Source organism: Orycteropus afer, unplaced genomic scaffold, assembly GCF_000298275.1.
Source record: "Orycteropus afer afer isolate SDZICR_OR568_19922 unplaced genomic scaffold, OryAfe1.0 scaffold00566, whole genome shotgun sequence".
In the NCBI taxonomy this organism is placed as follows: Eukaryota; Metazoa; Chordata; class Mammalia; order Tubulidentata; family Orycteropodidae; genus Orycteropus; species Orycteropus afer.
In genome coordinates this window covers 1,258,446-1,267,826 of record NW_006922153.1, presented here as the reverse complement: position 1 = coordinate 1,267,826, position 9,381 = coordinate 1,258,446, and the positions used below count along the sequence as shown (strand labels likewise).

The window sequence follows — 9,381 nt, the reverse complement described above, 5'->3', positions numbered from 1 at the left end:
ATTTAATGAGTGAAGGTTGGAGCAGAAGAAGGAAAGCTTGGTGTTACTAGGGTCAGTTTCTAGGGCTTTGTGCAAGCTGTTATTGATGACGTAGTTATTTACAAGACCGCGGCTCAATCTCAGGAAAGATTCCTGTTGTTAAGGAGTTGTCACTTTCTGCCAGGCTCAGACACATTCAAAGGCCTTGCTTCTGAGGCCTGTTGATGTCAAAAAGCTGATACAAGGCAAATTCCCGGGACTGCACTCAACTCCAGCTTCCTCTCTCTCCCTGCCCTGTCTGCCCACAGCACTGGCAAAATTCCCACAGTCCGCTAATAGCTCAGGAGTTTGCCTGTGATACCGCCCACCTGTGGCACCAAAAGAAGCATGGAATTTTAGCTGTGCTGGTGTCAGGGGAGTACCTGCTAGTAAACTGTGGTCCCAATATCAGTGACAAAGACAAGCACAATGTCTCCCAGGCTGACCCAAGCACACTTAATGACCCAGTGAGAGGGGAGCGAGCTCACCTTCCTGGGCACCAGTGAGCTCCCTGCTTGAGTTTCAGTGATGCTGCATGTGCCCGTTAGCACTTGGGTGACCCAAGTTACCGATAAAATCAGGTGCTGGAGGCAAATCCTTGGGTCTGTTTTCTGGGATGTTGGTGTGGTCACTGGTATGCTGATATAGGGTATCTTCCTTCTTGGCTCAAGGGGATCTCAGTTGGCCACACTTGCCCACCAGTCAGTGACTACACCAGGGAAGTTTCCAATGGCCTCTCTTGGTTGGCTGTCCATCCTTTGCCAGGTATATCTTTCTTAAATAATAATCTCCTTGTGCTTTTCCTCTAATTCTGCTCTTCTGTGTTTGGTGCACTCTGATTCAGGGAGATGTTCAGAGCACCAAAATCCCTAATTCAAACTGCTATACCTAGTTTTTGAAGCACTTAGCTGCTAGAGGGAAATAACATGGTTCTTACTGACGAGACTCCATTTTGAATATGCAAATACATTTTTTCAACAACACAAATGGTGGTTGTACATGTGGACTTCACCAGATGTAACACATGGGAATCAGACTGACTACATCTGTGGCAAGAGGTGATGGAAAAGCTCAATACCTTCGGCCAAAACCAGGTCAGGAGCTGATTGTGGAACAGACCATCAACTGCTCATATACAAGTTCAAGTTGAAGTTGAAGACAATTAAATCAAGTCCACGGGAGCCAAAATATGATCGTGAATATATCCCTCCTGAATTTGAAAACCATCTAAAAAATAGATTTGAAGCACTGAATATCAATGACCAAAAACCAGAAGAATTGTGGGATGACATCAAGAACATCATCCATAAAGAAAGCAAGAGGTTATTAAAAAGACAAGAAAAGAAGACCAAAAGGAATGACAGAAGAGACCCTGAAACCTGTCCTTCAGTGGAGAGTAGCTAAAGCAAATGGAAGAAATGACAAGATCAAAGAGCTGAAGATTTCAAAGAGCAGCTTGAGCAGCCAAAGCCAATTACTATAATGAAATGTTCAAAGAACTTGAGTTAGAAAACCAAAAGGGAAGAACACTCAGCTTTTCTCAAGCTGAAAGAATTGAAGAAAAAATTTAAGACTCAAGTTGCAATATTGAAAGATTATATGGGCAAAATATTGAATGATGCAGGAAACATCAAAAGAAGATGGAAGGAATTCACACAGTCACTGTACTGAAAAGAACTGGTAGATTTTCATCCATTCTAGGAGGTGGCATATGATCTTGAATCAATGGTATTGAAAGAGGAAGTAGAAGCTACAATGAAGGAATTGGAGAAGAACAAGACTCTGGGAATTGATGGAATACCCATTGAGATATTTCAACAAACGGATGCCCCACTGGAGGCACTCACTTGGTTATGCCAAGAGATTTGGAAGACAGCTACCTGGATAACTGACTGGAAGAGATCCATATTTGTACCCATTCCAAAGAAAGGTGATTCAACAGAATGTGGAAAGTATTGAACAATATCATTAATATTGCACGCAAGTAAGATCTTACTGAAGATAATTCAAACATGTTTACAGCAGTATATTGACAAAGAACTTCCAGAAGCACAAGCTAGATTGAGAAGAGGACATGGAACAAGGAATATCATGGTTGTTATCAGATCTTGGCTCAAGGCAAAGAGTACCAGAAAGATGTTTACATGTGTATTATTGACTATGAAAAGGCATTTGCTTGTGTGGATCCTGACAAATTATGGATAAAATTGAGAAGAATGGGAATTCCTCAACACTTGATTGTACTCAAGAGGAACCCGTACATTCATCAGGAGGCTGTCATTCAAAGACAACAAGGGGACACTACATGGTTTAAAATCAAGAAGGGAGTGCGTCAGAGCTTTATCCTTTCCCCATACTTATTCAATCTCTATGCTGAGCAAATAATCTGAGAAGATCGAAGATATGAGGAAAATCATACCATCAGGATTGGAAGAAAAATCATTAACAACTTGAGACACACTAATGATACAACTTTGCTTGCTGAAAGTGAGGATGACTTGAGGCCCTTACTGATGAAGATTGAAGAATACACAGTATGGATTACATCTCAATATAAGGAAAACAAAAATCCTCACCACTGAACTGATAAGCAGCATCATGATAAATGGAGAAAAGATTGAGGTTGTCAAAGCATTCACAATGCTTGGTTCTATAATATACGCCAGTGGAAGCAGCAGTAAGGATATTAGATAATGTGTAGCACTGGGCAGGTCGGCCACAAAGGAACTCTTTCAAGTGCTGAGGAGCAAGGATATCTCCTTGACAACTAAGCAGCACCTAACACAAGCCATGCTATTTTCAATTGCCCGGTATGCATGTGAGAGCTAGAAGACCAAAGTACAGTTGATGCTTTTGAGTTGTGGTGTTGGCAAAGAATGCTGGAAATACCATGGACTGCTAAAAGAACTAACAGATCTGTCCTGGAGGAAGTGCAGCTGAGATGCTCCTTTGAAGCAAGAATGACCAGACTTCGTCTCAAATACTTTGGTCATGTTGTCAGAAGGAATCATTAGCAGGGATCATTCCCTGGAGAAGGATGTCATGCTTGGAAAGGTGGAGGGTTGACAAAAGAGGGGAAGGCCTTCAATGAGATGCATTGACACAGTGACTGCGACAATGGGCTCAAGTATAGCAAGTATCATGGAGCTGGCATGGGATCGGGTGGCATTTCGTTCTGTTGTGCATGGGGTCAGAAAAGACTTGACCTCACCTAACAACAACAACAACATGAATGAACATGAATCAGGAGTAAGAATATAATAGTTAAATTCTTTTTTTTGCTGTTTTACCTAGACTACCTAATGTTGAAATTTAAATTTAAAGCTTGAAATTAAAGTGCCTCTGATCATTTTATACTTTATTACATTCACATATACACTCACACACATTTTCTTTCATATTTATTTTAAAGTAAAGTAGAATAGTCACTGGAGGGAATTAAGAAACTGGCCTCTCTATTGTATTTAACAGTATGCTTCTCTGCTTGATTGTTTGTTCCCATGTGAAGTTATCATATAATGCTTTGACTTCTTTTTTTCCTCAATGGAATAAATATTGATTATAACTCATAGACTATAGAATAGCAGAAAATTAACCAACTTCAAATTTCACTTGAAGACTTTATAGACTTATGTTTTTGTTATATATTAATTCTATCAGTCATCAGAAATATTATAGCAGCATAAAATGAATGTTGTCAATTCACATTTTTAAAAGTATGGAAAGAAAAGTAGAAAGTGGTCCCATTGTCAATTTGCTAGAAAATTACTTCCATCATATGGATGACTGTTTTGAGTTTGTTGTTGTTGTTATGTGTTGTGGAGTTGGATCTGACTCATAGCAACCCCTCCTTTGGTTTCCAAGGCAGTATCACTACAGAAATAGATTGCCCAACCTTCCTTCCAAGGAGTGGCTGGTGGGTTTGAACTGCCAGCCTTCTGGTTAGCAGTCACAAGCCTTAGGCACTACAAAACACCTATGTGAACATATAGGATATTTTCAGATACATTCAATATTTAGGTCATCAAATATTTCTATTTCTAATAGAAAATGATAAAATTGGTACTGATGTGCATTGTGAATCTACTTTAAACGGGTGGCTTTGAAAGTATTATATATGTTAAATCAACAAACATCATAAACTACAAGAAAATTATTAAACACAAAATACTTTACTTCATAATGTCATCTTATGAATGCAATTTTCATCGAGCTTGCATTTACTAATTTTTGCAGTAAGATTGAGTTTAAATGAGCTGTTGATTTTATCCCCCCATAATGTTTTCCATCAAGGTTTTCAGGTTTATTTTAATAGATGTCAATAATGAAACTATACGCCATATATTGACAATCATTTCTCTAGGTATAAGTTCACCAAATGGGAGTTCATGCTACCTTCTATAAGTTAGCTAGCAAATGTCAGTGTTATTGGCTATTATATAACAGAACTTGTATATGTGTTTTCAATGGGATGTTAGTTTTAATATTAATCAAGTGAAATACCAATGAATATATCTCTGATTATCAGCTCTATTTTATAATTTTCAGTTCAATTTGTTCTATAATATTAAACAAACTTAGGTATAGCTGGGTGCTCTGGTGGCATAGTGTCTAAGGCATTTGATTGCTACCAGAGGCTGGTGGTTGAAACCCACCAATCACTCCTTGGAAGGAAGGTTGGGCAATCTATATCCATTGTGATACTGCCTTGGAAAACCAAGCAGGGGTCACTACGAGTCAGGACCTAATTGAGAGCAGTGAGTTTGGTTTGGTTCTGCTTTTACGTACGGATGACTTTATATCTGTTTGACTTCGATTTTTCAAGGCCAGAAAACAATGTGAATCAGTAATTGTATGCTACTTAATCTAACTGTATCCAAATTGTTGTAGTTGTTGTTGCTATGCATCATCAAGTCAGACTTACTCATAGCCACCCCTCCTTGGTTTCCCAGGTTGCCTCACTTTGGAAGTAGATTGCCCAACCTTCCTTTGGAGGAGTATTTACTCAATGTCAACAACAACAACAAGATCCAAATTACACTGGAACTGATGTGAATGCATCTGATAATGGGAGAAAAGAAGGAAAATAAAACCAAATAAATTATTTTATGTAGCTTTATACATTTTTCACAAAGTGAAAAAAAATAGAAAATTAATATTTGTTAAAAGGCAATAATAATCTTAATGTTTTGTTGTTGCTGTTGTTAATAGTTGAATTTACTTTGTATGTACTGGTATATATTAAAATAATGTATAGTTGAATCTCATATATGTACAAAAATGAAAAAAGTATGTTATTTACTAGGGTGAAAGAATAAAGACATAAGTGAGAATATAGTATTTTATAATTTAATATAAATAAAAATTTAATCAAGCACAAGGTACTTTATGGATAACTTTTTATGGGGGGAGAAAATCTAAAATTTAAATATTCTTGGCCACATGAAGAGTTTCCAATAAACTTTTCATTAAAATGCTGCTTAATAGTGTCACTTGGAAATCATCATTGTATTGAACCATTAATAATCTATAATATGTGTATGAAATAATCTTGCTTGGTGAGAGTGAAGAGGACTTGAACACTTACCAATGAAGATCAAAGATTATAGCCTTTGCTATGATTACACAACATTAAAAAAAAAAAAAAGAATCCTCACAGTGGACCAAGACACTCATCATTAATAGAGAAAATTTTGCAACTGTCAAGAATTAAATTCTACTTGTATCCACAATTAATGCTCATGCAATCATCAGTCAAGATATCAAATGGCATATTACATTGGATGAGTCCACTGAAAAATTTTCTTAAAGTATTAAAAAGCAAATATGCCACTTTAATGACTAAAGTGTGCCTGGCCAAAGCCATGGTATTTTCAGTCTCTTGATATGCATGTGAAACCTGTACAATGAATAAACAACATTGAAGAAGAATTGGTACTTTTGAATTATGGTGTTCGTGAAGAATATTGAATATGCCATGGACTGTCAGAATAACAAACCAATCTCTCTTGGAAGAAGTACAGCTGAATGCTCCTTGGAAGAAAGGTTGACATAATTGTGTGTTGATTACTTTAGGTGTGTTATCAGAAAGGACCAGAGTCAGAAAAATGACATCATGTTTGGTCAAATAGAGGGTCAGTGAAAAAGAGGGAGACCCTCAGTAAGTCAGCTGGACACAGTGGCATCAACAATGGGCTTAAACAGCAATGAATTGGCGGATAGTGCAGCAGTATGCCATTCTGTTGTACAGAGTCAATAAGAATCAGAACCAGCTAGATAACATCTAACAACAACAATAGAAATTGGAGAGGGGGAAAAACGTACAGATCAGAAATTTTTTTAAAAACTCCTAATTATGCTAATTGCTTCAGAAATATTTATCTACATAGAATAACCTTGATGATTTATACATTATTAGAAGCATTTTGGAAACTTAATAATATGACTGAATTAAAACAACAACAACAAGAAAAACTACACAATCCACCCAATAATGTCTATCTTATCATAATGGCCACTTAAGAAGACATAGTAACGCATGGGAATAAATATTTAAAAAGCTGAGGTAAAGACTCTGTGAAGAAAAACTACAAAGGAATAGGTTCAGAAATACCGAACCGGTGGATGAAGGTAGCACGGACGTCCCGGGGCCTGTGCGGAGCTGCCCGAGCTGCTCAGCCTCTCCCCCAGCACTTTAGATGACCTCATAAGGGTACCTGCTGACAGCTGAAGTGCTCCTGCGCTCTGTCTTCCTGGGGACCACAGAGTTGTGCAATGGGTTGGGAGGGCCCACTGCAGCTGCCCATGGAGAATGTCGGGCAGGAGGGCGATGGAGCCGACCGGGAACCATGCTGCACATCTTGGCGGTCAGCTTTCACCACAAGAAGGGCTGCCAGGAGTTGAGCATGGCAGCCACACTCTACCTGAAGAATGGGAGTATGCCCTTCTTTGCCTTACCACGTGGCCCACACCTATCACGAAGGTACTGTGTATTTTCACCTGCCATCGGGAAAAGAAAATGGAGTCACAGTGTATGGTGTCTGGTCTTTCTTGCTTGATATTCATAAATTGTTATCAAGGCATTTAAAGCAAGGCAAGCAGGTATTACCAGAGAGATCATTCAGAAAAGTGTCTGTTCTAAGCAAGCTGCCTCTCTATGAATTCGTTCAAGCAAAACTACCTCATTACTAATGTATATTTTGAAGAAAAGAATTTTTTCCAAAATTTCCATTCTAAAGGACTTTTATGAACATATGAATAGCTCCTAGGAAGAATTTCCTTAGAAGGATCCCAAGTTAACCTTGGTCACTGAGATTTTGTACTTAATTTTTGAAGGACTTAATATTATTTAAATTGATTCTTCTTCTTCTTCTTCTTTTTCTTAATTTCCCACGGTCATAACTTTTTATTTTATTTATTTTTTATTTCAAGAGCTTGTTTAACATTCAACATAATGTGTACATTTAGTTTCATTCCCCCATTCACGATTTCCAACCTTAACCCAGTCTGCTCCCCTCCCTATCCTATAATCCTCCCCCTGTACCCCTCTTTTTTAAGCACTCCTGTTTGTCCTGCATTTCATCACTTTGAATGTTGGTTCTCTGGTATCCCATGGTCCATTGCTCTAAGTGATGTATTACAAGAGAGTATGTGGGTGAGTCATCCTGAGTTGAATGGTCTGCGTGTATATCTTGTTAACTATTAGGCTGAAAGCTCACCCCTTGGCATGAGTTTTATTCCAGGCACAGAATGTATTCCAGGGCCATAGTATTGGGAGTTTCACCAGATTTCATCTGACCAGTAATTCTGGTCATTATTGAGTTTTTGGATTTTGTTCCACGTTTTCCCTCCCACTCTATCCAGGATCTCCAGGATTTGATCCTTTCCTGAGTGGTTGGCATAGGTAGCCAGGCACCATCCAGTTCTTCTGGTCTCAATGGCCATTGTGTTTTAAGGCTGATTGCTTCTAAATGCCCCCCCCCTTTTTTTTTGCATTCTTCTTCACTTCCAATGCTAGGAGACCATTAACTGCATCTTAGATGGTTGCTTGAAAGATTTTAAGACCCCAGTCACTACTCGTCAATGTAGGAGGTGTAGGAGGTGGAGCAATGCTTTTATGACTTTTGTTGTGCCAATTGGGTCTGCTGTCCCCCAATACTATGGTCCTGAAGCAGTAGATCTATTGGATGAATCTCTCTCCCATAGTGTCTGGTTGTCTTTGAGGGATTACTCTGTTTCTGTCTTCTATTGTTTCTGTAGGACTGCATGTGTTTTGTATCACCGGTGTCTGTGCAAGATTAGCCTCAGATGAATCTATCCTTGGTCTAGAGTATACTTCTGTTCAATGACCCTGTCTGATCATCTCAGGTGTTTATATGTTTATCTGTATAGTCTAGTGTTTGGTGTTAATGGCAATGCAGTATTGTGGATACATTGTAACACTAACCCTAACTTCACCCCACACACAAAAACAAAGTCAAGCTGGATCAAAGACTTAAATGTAAAGCCTAAAACTATAAAATACATCACAGGTAAAATAGGGACAAATCTGGGAGCCCTAATTTATGGCATAAATAGACTGTCAAGCATAACCCAGAATATGCAGGAGATAGAAGAGAAGCTAGATGACTGGGACCTCTTAAAAATTAAATTCTTATGCACATGGAATTATTTCATCAAAAGGGCAAAAAAAAGAACACACAGATTGGGAGAAAATACTTGCCTATGACATATCTGATAAACTGATTCTTCTTGAAAGGAGATTCTCTTTCACATTTATCCAGTAGGTAAATTGATAGGTACACTGACTATGTACACTGATTAACTGACTATGTTATCCATTTTTTCCAAGCATGACTGATCATGATCTCAGCTACTGCTGTCAGTATTCTAATAAATTCACTGTTGTCCAATTGATTCCAACACATAGTGACTCTCATTGGTTTTCTAAGCCAATGAATCTTTACACAAGTAGATCACTCCATCTTCCTTCTGCAGAGTAGCTGGTGGGTTTGAATGGCTGATCTTCTGGTTAGCAGCAAATGTCTTATCCACTGTGTCACCAGAGTTCTTTTTTCTCAGTATGGATCTCAAAAAATATGTCTGAACATGCTGGGCTTCAGGAAACAAATCCTCCTGCAGATCACTTAGTTTCTCTGTCTGCACCTGATGTGTCAAATAGCATCTTGGGAACTGTTAAGAAAACTATGACAGGAAATTATGGAGGAGATGCTGACATCAAGATAAAGAACATTTGTTGCAAGTATAAAATGTCAACAGCAAAGACTAGAACCCAATACAATCAATCAGTTTTTTTTTTTTGTTTGTTTGTTTTTTTTTTGTTTTTTTTGTTTTTTATTAGGA

At 38.2% G+C, this 9,381-nt stretch overlaps 1 pseudogene; it reads left to right on the top strand.

Moving 5' to 3' along the window:
* Window positions 1-6,822: 6,822 nt before the first annotated feature.
* LOC103210060 overlaps window positions 6,823-9,381 on the top strand; it is a 3,383-nt pseudogene continuing 824 nt past the window's right edge.